The sequence below is a fragment of the Mirounga angustirostris genome, unplaced genomic scaffold (genome assembly GCF_029215605.1).
Source record: "Mirounga angustirostris isolate CCGP_5_RB_7025 unplaced genomic scaffold, mMirAng1.0.hap1 SCAF_8, whole genome shotgun sequence".
NCBI lineage: Eukaryota > Metazoa > Chordata > Mammalia > Carnivora > Phocidae > Mirounga > Mirounga angustirostris.
In genome coordinates this window covers 11405827-11420003 of record NW_026991716.1, presented here as the reverse complement: position 1 = coordinate 11420003, position 14177 = coordinate 11405827, and the positions used below count along the sequence as shown (strand labels likewise).

General features: G+C 44.3%; 1 protein-coding gene across 16 annotated transcripts in view; it reads right to left on the bottom strand.

Moving 5' to 3' along the window:
• Window positions 1-14177, bottom strand: part of ATXN1 (ataxin 1) — a 407605-nt gene that overhangs the window by 342388 nt on the left and 51040 nt on the right. Inside the window, exon 1 of one of the 16 annotated variants that reach the window (XM_054505723.2) lies at window positions 6448-7043. The exons of 14 other annotated variants lie outside the window; for them this stretch is intronic. The gene's annotated coding sequence lies outside the window, so the exon portion shown is untranslated. Of the gene's footprint in view, window positions 1-5678; window positions 5965-6447; window positions 7044-14177 lie in introns of those variants that run through there. One more of the 16 variants, XM_054505722.2, reaches the window with a different exon arrangement.

Genomic DNA, 14177 nt, shown 5'->3' with positions numbered 1-14177 from the left:
AAAACTATGGCCGTTCGCCTTTGTTAAAATTATTTCAATGCGGTTACATCACCTTTCCAATTTAAAAACTGAGACGCAAATGTGAGTCTTCAGTGCCATATTTCAGTGTTAGGAGAAAAAGGACTGGTTGTATATTATTCCTCTCCAGTCAATATATGGCTCCCTTCTGGAGAATTCCTCACGAGAGGAGCCTCCCACCTCTGCCTGAACATGTCAGGTGATGCTGATTTCATTACCTCATCAATCAGCTTGTTCTATTTTCAGGCAGTCTTGAGGTGAGAATGTTCTTTCTCCAGTAGAAGAACTCTTAACTCTCCTTACCTTAAACTTCCCTTCTGTTCTTAGTTCAAATTTATTTGGGTCCTTAGGAACCACTTCAGGAAGTGACTTCACTTCCCATCCGGTCCTTTGCTAGCCTCGCTCATTTTACCAGATAAATAATGACCTGCTTCTACTCAAATTTTTCACTATTATTCCCCAAGCCACAGTGGCCATTCTTCGTAACCATGGGCCAAACCAGCTGAAGGGCCGATAGCACCAAGGGTCCACGAGACTATGATGGGCATGGTCCTAAGGACGTTAGGGGACTTGGTGAGCTTTCATGGGACCCAGCTATAGCATATGGGACCCAGCTATAGCACACTGTTTCTATGAAAAAAATATTCTGGGTGGCTCAGTCGGTTAAGCGTCTGCCTTAGGCTCAGGTCATGATCCCAGGGTCCTGGGATCGAATCCCACATCGGGCTCCTTGCTCAGGGAGGAGTCTGCTATTCCCTCTCCCTCTGTCACTCCCCCTGATTGTGCTCTCTCTCTCTCTCTCACAAATAAAAAAATAAAATCTCAAAAAAAAAATATTCTGAGTTCCAAAGGTCAGGTTTATATTCTTTCCAAAAAAGATCTATTTATAGATCACTGCTTCTACTTTGGGGGAAAAAAGTGTTACACACACACACACACACACACACACGGCATAATCTATCACTCTGTCCTCTTACCCATGTTATGAGCCCCATAAGTGTTTTGGTGCGTGCATAAAATCCACCAGTTCCTCCCCCCTCAGCTGAAAGAGCTGATGAGAAGCAGAAGTGGCAGATCCAACAAACCCATGCTCTTCAGGCTGCCCCCTCTCCTCTGCTTCCTGGGATAACAGAGCTGAAAAGAGCAGGCATGGGCATGGAGTCCAAACAGGCCTCCCGTTCTGCCTTGTTGAAGTCAACACTGAAGTCCTATACAGATGTCTTCTTATGGATTCATCTAGAACCACGACTGGCTGAAGCCGAGAAGGGACCCTATTTATTTTTATTTTTTTATCCAGTACCCATTTGGGCTGTTACTAAATAAAAAATATCATGCACACTGGCAGCCCTTACTTTATATATTAACATCCTATTTCACCTGGCACAGTCCTCCCCGACTGTGTCAGCCTTGGGCACCCAGAATGCGGCCGTGACTGCCTTGGGCCAAGCTGGCAGGTGGGGAAAGCAAGGGATTCAAATTAAGGTACACAGTTCAGGCTAGTAATTTTTATAAGCTTGGTTATCTGATCTCCCTCAAGTTTACAACAGATCAGACAGAGGCAAAGGAAAGGAGCTGTAAGACATGACAGCCAAGAAAAGTGAAAAGGACAGGGCTCCTGGATAGCTCAGTCGTTAGGCGTCTGCCTTGGGCTCAGGTCATGATCCCAGGGTCCTGGGATCGAGCCCCGCATCGGGCTCCCTGCTTGGCGGGAAGCCTGCTTCTCTCTCTCCCGCTCCCCTGCTTGTGTTCCTGCTCTCGCTATCTCTCTCTGTCAAATAAATAAAATCTTAAAAAAAAAAAAAAAGTGAGTAGGATAGAGGCCGTGACATCAAGAAGAATTACGAGCTTCTGGGACATCGTAACTGTCCTATATCAGTGTAATCATTTCACAGAAATGACAGTAAATTTCAAGAAGAAGGATAAATTAATGTTCACTACCCTGCACTCTATTTAGGAAACTTTATACCACATTTTACAATAATTTTTTCCTGAAAATGTTGAGGTGTTATTTTTTCTTTCCTTCCTTCTAACAATGTCAGCACTTGATGCCTTTAAATATGCTGACTAAAATATACTATCTGAAAGCAGTTAATTCCAGGAGTATACAAAATTAAATATTTAAACCTTTACTAGGGAAACATGAGGGAACAAAAGTGACTAATCATGAAAGAACTCTGAAGAATCAGAGTGTTGCATTCTTTTGTGGAGAGGAACATTTGAATGAAAGGAAGAAATTTACTTTCTGACCTACTGGCCAGACGTCTGGTGGTCATACAGCCCCAGCGTTAGGTGGACCAAGAGAGTTTTTGAAATCTCTGTCACAGGAATAGTGGAAAAAGGGTTTTCTCCCCTTCTCATTTTCAAGGGAAAGGTAGTGTTGATCCTGAAAGCTAAGAGAGGGGAAGACTAGGGGCATTTTTCATGCAATACCTTCTCAACTCTTCTCTCTTAAACATCTTTGCTGTACAGATATGATACTTCTGTCACTAGGAGTTTTAAGGAAAATTCTGGCAAGGCTCACTGACTCCTAAGACACTGCACCAGGGCACCTGAGGTGCACCCACACCACCATATTAAAGTGGAGAGCCCCAGGGCGCCTGGGTGGCTCAGTTGGTTAAGCGACTGCCTTCGGCTCAGGTCATGATCCTGGAGTCCCTGGATCAAGTCCCACATCGGGCTCCCTGCTCGGGAGGGAGTCTGCTTCTCCCTCTGACCCTCCCCCTTTTCATGCTCTGTCTCTCTATCTCATTCTCTCTCTCAAATAAAAAAAAAAAATCTTTAAAGTGGAGAGCCCCAGTCGGGGGGGAGGGAGACGGGAGAGGGGTGCACCCACCCACACATTTTATTTTAGCTGGATTTCACGGACCACGTATTTGTGAGGTGATTTCGCTTTAGATCACAAATCGGGAAAATTCCTTGGTATATTATTAACATATTATCAAGTATGAAGGACAAAATAATTCCAAGTACAAGGATGTCACCAAACTGCTATAATCTCCCCATAGATGTCCCTAAGACCTCTCCCGACCTCCCATTCCCTTTCGATCCCAGTTATTGCGATGCTATTTAGAATATGGCTGTTTAACATAAGCATTTATTCCACTCTTTTCTTGTTTCTTTGCACTTAAATTTTTAAAAAAATTTTTATGGTGTCTGAAGAGCTAAGCCTAATTTTTTTCATTTTTAAAAAATTATTTTTGTATGTTATTTTTCCCCTCTAGTTGTCCCCAACTCCCTAAATCTCTCATAAAAGAGGCTAAACTCTCACTAGGCTTAATCCTCAAATGTTTCCAATTTACTCACATAGAGGGGGGGAAAAATCCACCTCAACATTTTCAGGAAGAAATTATTGTAAAATGCGGTATAAAGTTTCCTAAATAGAGTACCCATAGCGAGTAAATGACCAACCTGCCTTTCCAAAGGGACCAAACATTTCTGCCTTCTGACTTTCTAATACATTTCTAACAAAGCCAAATGGGGATGAAACAACAATAAAATCAGTCTGTTCACAACACCTAAGGACAAATAAATAATCAAGTCCTTATGGCAATCAACCAATCAAAAGCCACAGCTCTCCTGAGCTCCAGCTACTAGGAGGAGGAGACCCCCCAGGCCCCGGGGAGCTTTGCCCAAGGGACAGAAGGTGGTCCCTTCCTGCCAGCCCTGGAGATACATCTCACCCTCAGTGCCTTACTATGGCTAGAATACCAGGAGAGAGTGTTTGCCCACTCCAATCATCTCATCCCCATGGCACAGCGAGAGATTAATGTCATAGAGGTAACAGGGGCAAAAAAAAAAAAAGGCAACCACTTCCATTCAGAATGATTAACTTTTCACCTGCATTGCAGACTATATTCATTATTTATTTGAACAGCACCTGGAAACTCCACATCTGAACGCATCACTCAGTCATTCGTGACTTGCACTGAAGAAGGGCTTCACTGATCTCTCACTTGAGTAACCCGTGAAGGGCTCGAGAACAAGAATGTGTCTGAGCGGTCCACACAGGACCTGCCCCTCCCTACCTCCCCCACTCTGCCTCCCAAGACCTAGGAGGTGATGCTTCCTCCTTCTACAGCCACACTGAACACAATGCTGGGCTTTTCTTAAACAAATAAACTTTGTCTAAAGAGGATTAAAACTTCTAGATAGGGCACACTGATAATCATTAAAGTCTGTGTGGCATATGTACGTACACTTTCCATTCTATATGGTAATGCCATTTCATTGAGGAAATTTTTTTTTTAAGATTATATTTATTTATTTGTCAGACAGTGAGAGAGAGCACAGGTCGGGGGGGGGGGTGGCAGCAGGCAGAGGGAGACGCAGGCTCCCCGCTGAGCAGGGAGCCTGCCATGGGGCTTGATCCAGGGACCCTGGGATCATGATCTGAGCCGAAGGCAGCCGCTTAACCCACTGAGCCACCCAGACCCCCTGAGGAAAGTTTTTTTTTATTCTTGAAGGATGAGAACAATGACATTGAAATCATACATTTTCAAAACCAAGCCATTTAAAAAATAATCCCAATAATAGAGAAAGATCCTAACTGAAGCTAAAAAGCGATGCCCAGAGAAGAAAAAACACTGAGCTAGGAGTCTCTGGAGAGCTGTTTTTCAGCCTCGGCCCTCATACAAACGAGCCGTGTGTTGCAGGGCTGGTCACTTAACCTCACTACACCTCAGATTTCTCATCTGTAAAATTAGAACATTCGGTTAGATTAAAGCCCTTTCATCACTTCTAAAATTCTGATTCTATGATTGTCCTTCCAATTCAATAAAATGAAATACGGTGTTCAATACTGCTTTCTTTTCCAACTAAGCTAATTTTTTTAAAGGCAGAAAAGCTCAACTATGCCAAGAAAATATAACCACAGAGGAATTTTTTTTTAATTTTATTTGTGCAACACAAGGTCTGTCCAGAAATTAATACCTGATCTTTACTTCCAGAAAAAAAGTCCCCTTTTTTTTGTTTTCTTCTGTGCAATGTTCAGTTCACCACTAGACAAGAAATAGTATTTGCCTGTGGAAGTTCGTCTGTATCTGCTGATCTGTTGTGTTCAAGCATTCAGCAGCTCGGTGGCAGAAAGCAACTTCTCTATTCTTCACTGTTACACTGCATTTAAAAGAGCAACAAAAACAGCTCCGAAACACACAAGCAAAAATCTTGCTGTCCTCTTGTTTTAAACAGCTGCAAACTACAGGCTAATCTCAGAATCTATGACCTCACCACCCAACGTTTTACAAATTGAGTAACTACTTCCCTGTCCGTTACTACTCAAATGACAAAAGTGAAAACAAAAGGGCGCAGCAGAGCCCTGCAGGTTAGGTTTGTGGGTGAGGATGCAAAAGGAGAATAAGCAGGTCTCACTGAATCCAGAGGCACATTCCAAGGGGGTTTTGGGGAGGGCTGACCCGTCTGTTTATTGATGGTTTTACCCCCTTGGCTCCTCACCCTGAAGCCTGAGAACTGTTTGTGGGTCTTGATAAAGAGGCTTCTCAAGCACAGCGTGACTTCCAGGGAGAGAGCTGAGCCAGACCACACCATGCAAGCCAGCAGGACAGATACTAAAAGGTGATAAGACGCAAAAGAAGCACTTGTTTTCATTAATGCAAAACCTCACCAACTTCCTTAGACTTCCCCAAGTGAGATGTCAGACTCACATGATTTTGAAGAAGAATCAAACGTTTTTGCCTCTTGGAAGAGAAACACATTCACAATTCAGTACTTGACCACATAGTTCATCAGCATTTAAAAAACAAAAAAAGTAAGTTTCCCCGGGGTAGGAAGCAACACAGTCCAGAGTTTAAAAAATAAAATTCTTCATGTGCTCAGGATGAAACACACTACTCAAAATAAACGGAATGACACCGAAAATGATCTGCTTGCTGAATGAAAAGAAACGCTATTCTAAGTCAAAAAAAAAAAAAAAAACGATTATGAAGCAACGGGAGCTTACTCTGTCTTCTTCAATTACAGTTTTAAGGAACCCATGTGGCAGGCAGTTCGTGCTTTTTAGCTTCCCTATATACCAATTCCGGGGTCTTCTCGGACTTTCCCATGGTGGCCCCTTCCTGCCAGCCACGCTGGTGACTTGGGCAGGCTCTTCGAAGCGAGGTGCTCAGCCCTTTAAAAGAATGAGCTTCGGCAAGGATTTGGGAGCCTCCTTTCTCTGTATCTGGGGTACAGACGAGAAAACACTCCTTGTTTCTGCCTTATGTTTCTGCTGGGCGCACGTCTCGCTGTGTTCTGGACTCCCTCCCCGCTCCCTCCCTCCCTCCCCCCTTCCCTCCCTCCCTCCCCCCTTCCCTCCCTCCCTCCCCCCTTCCCTCCCTCCCTCCCCCCTTCCCTCCCTCCCTCCCCCCTTCCCTCCCCAGGGCCATTCCTGGCTGATCAGAGGGGGCGGGAGGGGAGGGCCAAGTTTAACCTTACCAGGAGATCGGGTTGTCTGGTGCCGAACAAAAGTCCCCAGATAACAGCTGAATCGTGGCCATTTACAGAACAGCATAAGGCTACTCCTGTTCCTTTTACTGTTGCGGTTGCCATGGCCGACCCAAACAATATACCCCAGCTCCGCCATCCTCCGGCTTCCTAACCACCTCCCACAGACCTCCAAGGCGGGCAGGAGGAGGTGAGAACTGCTCACCGATGGGCCCGAGAGCCTGGAGAGGAGATCTAATGGGCAGGTCAGCCCCAAAGGTGTGAAGTGGGAAAAGCAGACATTCTGTTCTTAACTGCCAGGCTCTGCTCACCCCGAGTTTTCACCCAATTTTCCGAAGTGGGAAACAGCTCTGAAGAAGGAAAAGCAACTGTCTGAAACCCCAACTTGAGAAAACAACAATCACCTTTAAACTTGGGTTTTACTACAATCAGCAAAACAAAGGGGGGGGGAGGGGGAAAAAAAAAAAAGGCAGGAAGATCCTGGGGAGAGTCATATCTGAATGCAGGCAAGACAGCGCTGAATGTCGGAGGTCACAAGTAATAAACAACAATGTTGTGATTTTCTTGTTTAAAACAAATTCCTGGTTGAAGGAATTTAAAAAAAAAAAAAACCAGACACAGAAACCACACAAAGAAGGAGGGAGAGGGAGACAAAGATTACCCTAAAAATAAATCACCGATGAATTTTTTATAACACATTTTGAAACTAAAGACAGACCAGCCCAGGGCATTTCTCAGGGGATGGAACACCTGGACTCTGGACCCAGCTCTGCCACTGTCCCTCTCAGCGAGTCATCACTTAATTTGAAAAAGGGGGGGATGGAGTGAACTGTCCTTAACTTCCCTTACAACTCTGAAATTCACCTTATAACCTCCATGAGCAGTACTGCAAGTAGGTCTGCCCCAAATCACATGAATAAGAAAAAAGACGCAGGAGACCACCATCTTCATTCTAACAGCGGTATTGCCGGGCTGTGGGGTTAGGGATGCTGCTTCCCCACTTCCCAAGGTGCTTAATTTGGGAGACTTGCCCCTAAAATAAAAAACTGCCACTATAGGATAGTCATAACATACATCACCACGAATGGACTTAATGTCGCGGAACCCCCACATTAAAAATGCTTAACACAGGGGCGCCTGGGTGGCTCAGTTGGTTAAGCGACTGCCTTCGGCTCAGGTCATGATCCTGGAGTCCCGGGATCGAGTCCCGCATCGGGCTCCCTGCTCGGCGGGAAGTCTGCTTCTCCCTCTCCCGCTCCCCCCTCTTGTGCTCTTTCTCTCTCTCATTCTCTCTCTCTCAAATAAATAAATAAAATCTTAAAAAAAAAAAAGCTTAACAGGGCAAGTTTTATGCTGTGAATTTGTAGCACAGTAAAAAAAAAAAAAATCTATATAAAAAAAGGGGACATGATGATGGGACCCACATTGCAGGAATGTTCTGGAAGGGGGCACCGCATTAAAAATTAAAAAAAAAAAAATTTTTTTTTTTTAAACATGGTGTTTAGCTTTCATTTCCTATCTATTTTAATTTGGTCTCTGGGGTCTGCTGAGCACAGTTTCCACTTGCACCCAGGCAGGAGAGAAATGGCTCATTTGCTGTCTCACAGAGGAGTTCCTTCCCTGTCTTTGTTGCCCTCTCCCCATCCCCACAAAAACTGTCCTTCTACAAATCACTCCTAAGAGCTCTGTGAGGCACTCCCTCGAAGAATCTGCACAGATCAAAATCTCAAGTGCTTGCTTGCCGAGGGACTGCTGTAATTTGAGGTGTTGCTTCCTTTTAAAGAATAAAAAGCAGATGCTCTAAGCTGATGAAAGTAAATGTCCTTTCAACACGTCTCTTTCTCTCGCACTTGAAACTCTTACCTGCGAGAAGTGCTTCTCACACTCAGGTCATTTCTGCACTTTTTACTTTTTCTTTGAAGGCGCCGAGCAAGAGCAACGTGACTCTCCACCTGGGGGGTAATGTTTCCTGACAGGGAGCCTCCTGAGGGCACCCCACACAAGGGCCTGCAGGCTGACAGCGGCCCGAGTCCAAGCGTGGCACGAAGGACACCGTCTCCCTCCGTTGGAGCTAAAGGAATCCAATGCTTCTCGGCAATCCTGACACGAAGTCTCAAAGCCACATACACGCCTTAGTCATTTCTAGACTTCTGCACAAATACATACCTAAGAACTCACTCTCCAAGGACCCCGGTGTGAACTGAGTGGGGGGGGGCAGTACCAGAGGGACCAGTGAATTAACAGGTCTAATCTTAGCCCCACTACTACTTTGGAAACCTCACGACCTTGCCACCTTCTCTCTGTTAAAATGCACAGAGTGGACCCAAACCATCCTAAAAGCCCTCTAAGCTGGATCACTCTGTGAGTGCGTGAGATATGAATATGGGACAACTGCCCAAGGCAATTTACACAGCAAGTCAAAGACAAGGGGGCAACTGGAGGGGTCAGGGGAAACCAGGGACCCGCAGAGAGTAATGAAATCAAGGGCCCTGGCTTCCAGATCCACCTAAAACCATGAGTAACCCCACTGTGCTGCCCAGCCCCATAGGAGGTTCTGGGGAGACGCAGAAGGAAGTCTGGTCCTCAGTGAAGCAATGTCAGGGGCGGACTCTGAAATTCAATCATGGAACAGAATACAATCAAGTAAGTTAAAACATCTAGTTCCATTCTTTGATTTAGCAAACAAGTAAGCTGCAGAGGCCCCTTCTGAGGTCTAGACCTATTTAGCCGAGGAATGCTGGACACCTCCACCGGGAGGCCTTCCTTAGTTCTTCTGCCAGGCTCCCCAATGCAATGGAGTGGTGTCACTGTCCACCCACTTGTCCAAAGCAGAAACCCTGCCCTCTCACTCACCTTCAAGTCCTTAGGTCCTGCCTCATTAACATCCCTCCAATCTGCGGGCTCTTGCCCCGTCTGTCATTTCCACTGTCACTCCAAGCTCCCTGAGAACAAGGCGCCTGAGTGTCCTGGTCCATGCGGGATCCTCAGCACACAGACTGGTGATTAGCAGGGAGCAGGTACTCCACAGTGGTTATTTAACATGACATTCCTCTGTCACCTGAGTTTCTATAACTGTTTCCTCTCTGGTCTCCCTGCCCACCACCTGGTCCCTTTTCATGCCACATGCACAGCACTAGAAAAATGAGGTTTCTAAAACACACACCTGCCTTCTCACATCCCTGCCTCAGGCCCTTCAGTGTGTTTGGGGTTTGCTTTACATTTTGGATAAAAGCCAGGTTCCCTGATCTAGCCTTGAACCTCTCCAGGGCTGTCAGGCCTGCCTCCCTGACCTGCTTGTTGCTTCTTCAATCTGCCCATACACCATTCTGCACTTTTTTTGGTCTCTCTTTGCACATGCTTATCTAAACTACTCCTCATTCCCAAAAGCTTAGTTTGAAGGACATGTATTCTGAAAGCCTCCTGTGACTCCCTTTTTCCCCCAGTCAGTCTGATTTAGATGCCCCTTCTCTGTGGTTCTGTATTTTGTGCAGGTATCCATGAAGTATTTGTTAAATTAATGAAGAAGGGGGGGAGAGAAGGAAGAAAGGGGGAAGGAGGGCCAATGAGAGAGAAAGAGAGAAGTTCAAAAGAAAGAGAAGCCCCTGAAAGAATTAAGTGTTTCTTAAAAGGTTAAGAAAAGCAGTTAGTGTCAGAACTGGGACAAGAATCCAGGCCTCCTCATTTTCTCTGATGGATCTTCTTCCAAATCCAGCCTATAAACGTTTTCTCAAGGATCTCTTCTCTTTCTCACTCTACTCCTGCTGGAAGACCTCCTACAGTTTTACTTACTACTCTCAAATCCCTGTCTCTTATCAGACTATATCCAATTATCTGCTATCTAGATGTCCCATCGGCAATTCAAATTTAAAGTGACAAGGAATAAAATAAAATAATTACGTTATCCCCTGCTCTCCAATGCAAAACAACAACAACAAAAACCACTTCTTCCTCCTGGATCACCTGCAGCCTTCCTACGCCCATTCATAGAGAGTCGTCTGAGACAGAAATGTGGAAATCAGCATTCAGTTTTTTAAATTATCACTTCTAGGGCGCCTGAGTGGCTCAGTTGGTTAAGTGACTGCCTTCGGCTCAGGTCATGATCCTGGAGTCCCGGGATCGAGTCCCACATTGGGCTCCCTGCTCGGCGGGGAGGCTGCTTTGCCCTCTGACCCTATCCCCTCTCATGTGTTCTCTCTCATTCTCTCTCTCTCAAATAAATAAATATTTCCACTGTCCTTTCTCTCGCACTTGAAACTCTTACCTGCGAGAAGTGCTTCTCACACTCAGTCAGGTCATTTCTGCACTTTTTACTTTCTCTTTGAAGGCGCCGAGCAACGTGACTCTCCACCTGGGGGGTAATGTTTCCTGACAGGGAGCCTCCTGAGGGCACCCCACACAAGGGCCTGCAGGCTGACAGCGGCCCGAGTCCAAGCGTGGCACGAAGGACACCGTCTCCCTCCGTTGGAGCTAAAGGAATCCAATGCTTCTCGGCAATCCTGACACGAAGTCTCAAAGCCACATACACGCCTTAGTCATTTCTAGACTTCTGCACAAATACATACCTAAGAACTCACTCTCCAAGGACCCCAGTGTGAACTGAGTAGGGGGTTAAATATAAAAAATATTTATTTGAGAGAGAGAGAATGAGAGAGAGAGCACATGGGGGGGGGGAGGGCCAGAGGGAGAAGCAGACTCCCCGCCGAGCAGGGAGCCCAATGCGGGACTCCAGGATCATGACCTGAGCCGAAGGCAGTCGCTTAACCAACTGAGCCACCCAGGCACCCCCGAGGCAGGAACTTTCTAAAAGATCAAGTCACTTCTGGTTCCAAACAAGATGGGACAGTTGCACAGGCTGCAGACTGATGCCAACCTCAGAGTTATGCCCATTCACTAACACAAGTACTCAGGGAAACTCTTGGAGAAATTCAGGAGGGGGGAAATTGGGGAAAACAGCAGCCTGAGACAGGAGAGGCCTCATGGTTATGAGGTGGGGAGTAATTTGGGGAACAATAAAGTCACTGATAAGTCTTAGAAAAAGCTAAGTTTAGGTTAAGACAAAGGTGAGCACTATTAAATGTATTCTTTTAAACTACCCGAAGAAAATTCAATCTATCCAAAGGAAGGAAGGGAAGGGGGGTAAAAAAAGAAGCAAAAATAAATGGCAAGTAGAAAACATTAGACAAAACTAAAAAGTCTTAATAAAAATAATAATAATTGGGTATAAAGTCACTAATCCAATAACAGAGACTAGCAGGGGCGCCCGGGTGGCTCAGTGGCCTGAGCATCCAACTCTTGATTTCGGCTCAAGTCATGATCTCAGGGTCGTGAGACCGAGCCTCACATTGGGCTCCATGCTCAGCATGGCACCTGTTTAGTGGAGCCTGGTTAGGATTCTCACTCTCCCTCCCCCTCTCCCTCCGCCCCTCCCCTATTCACACTCTCTCTCTAAAAAAATTTAAAAAAACAGAGACTAGTATTGCATCTAAACTATACACAGTATGTGGGGGAAAACAGTGATCCATTTAAAAGGAAGTATAAAACAAAGATGAAAATAAAGAACTAAAAAATATGAATGAAATAAAAACAAACCTCAGGACAGCACCTTTATTAGCAAATAAATGGAATGTGAGGTAAAAAGCATTACAAATGACCACAAGGGATGTTATATACTGGCAAAAGGAATAATCAGTGAAGAAGACTGTATGATCATGAACACATATACATCTAACAAAATGGCCTCAAAATATTTAAAGCAGCACCTATGGAGAAAATCAGATAAATCAAAAAATTAAAAATGTAGTTAGCAATCAAAAAAAAAAAAAGACAGTTTAAAAACTGCCCATATTGGGGCGCCTGGGTGGCTTAGTTGTTAAGCGTCTGCCTTGGGCTCAGGTCATGATCCCAGGGTCCTGAGATCGAGCCCCACATCCATAGGGCTCCCTGCTCAGCGGGAAGCCTGCTTCTCCCTCTCCCACTCCCCCTGCTTGTGTTCCTGCTCTCGCTATCTCTCTCTCTGTCAAATAAATAAATAAAATCTTTAAAAAAAAAAACAAACCTCCCCATATTCCTGGAAATTAAAAATACTTACTATTAAACAACCCTGAAGGAAATAAAATGGAAATAAAATACAGATCCTCCTTGAATTACAATGGGGTTACATCCTCATAAACCCACTGTAGGATGAAATTATCCTAAGTCGAAAATGTATGTAATAGGTGTACCCTACCGAACATCACAACTCAGCTTAGTCAACCTAAATATGCTCAGAGCACTTATATACTTATATACTTTACTGAGAGTGAAAACCAGAATGGTTGTACGGGTACAGAATGGTTATCAGTGTATGGGGTTGTCTACTCTTGAGATCAGTGGCTGAGAAGCTGCTGCTCCCTTATCATGGGAGAGCATAGCACTGCATATGCTAGCCTGAAAAAAGATCAAAATTCAAAATTCTAAGTGTGGTTTCTACGAAAGGCATATCGCTTTTGCTCCGTCATAAAGTTGAAAAATCGTAAGTCAAACCATCTTAAGTCGGGGACCATCTATACTGAGTTCCGTAACAATAAAAGTATTTATTATATATCAAAATCTGTGCTGTGTAGCAAAAACTAGAGGATTCGCGTCAAGTTGTAGACAAGGAGAACTACCAGAGCTAAAGGACCATTTAGGGTCCTTTATTCATTAGGAAGATATGATAATCCTAAAAGTGTGTGCACCTATTAACAGAAAAGAAGAAAAATTTCAAATCAATGATCTAGAAAAAGGAGAATAAATTAAACCCAAAGTAAGGACAAAGAAGGAAATAATAAAGACAAGAGCAGAAATCAATGAAACAGAAAACAAGCAACATTGAAAAGATTAATAAAATTGATTAACTCCTAGCAAGATTATTCACAAAAATAAAAAGAAAAAAACAAAATAACCAATATGAGAAATGAAAAGGGGGATATTTTTAGAGATCCTAAAGACACTAAACAGATAATAAGGAAATATTATAAACAGTTGATGCCAATAAATTTGACAACTTAGATGAAAGGAACAATTTCTTGAAAAGTGGGAAACATAATTTACCAAAATATAATGAAGAATAAATTAAAAATGTGAATAGTCTGCTCTCTGTTAAGAAACTGAATTCATTATCAAATCCTTGGCACACCATGATTCAACTGTTATGTATCCTGATTGTGGTGGTAGCTATTCAACTCTACACATGTATGAAAACTCAGAAAACTGAATACCATAAGAAAAAAGGACATTTTACTGTATATTTTTAATCATATTGTAATAGTTTTAGAACTTTCGCACAAAGAAAACTCCAGGCCCAATGGTTACACTACTGAATTTTGCCAATTTTTTTTTAAAGATTTTATTTATTTATTCGAGAAAGAATGAGAGAGAGTGAGAAACAACATGAGAGGGGAGAGGGCCAGAGGGAGAAGCAGGCTCCCCACTGAGCTGGGAGCCCGATGCAGGACTCGATCCCAGGACTCCAGGATCATGACCTGAGCCGAAGGCAGTCACTTAACCAACTGAGCCACCCAGGTGCCCATATTTTTTTTTTTAAAGATTTTATCTATTTATGTGAGAGAGAGAGAATGAGAGAGAAAGCATGAGAGGGAGGAGGGTCAGAGGGAGAAGCAGACTCTCTGCTGAGCAGAGAGCCGAAGGCAGTCGCTTAACCAACTGAGCCACCCAGGCGCCCCAGGTGCCCATATTTTACC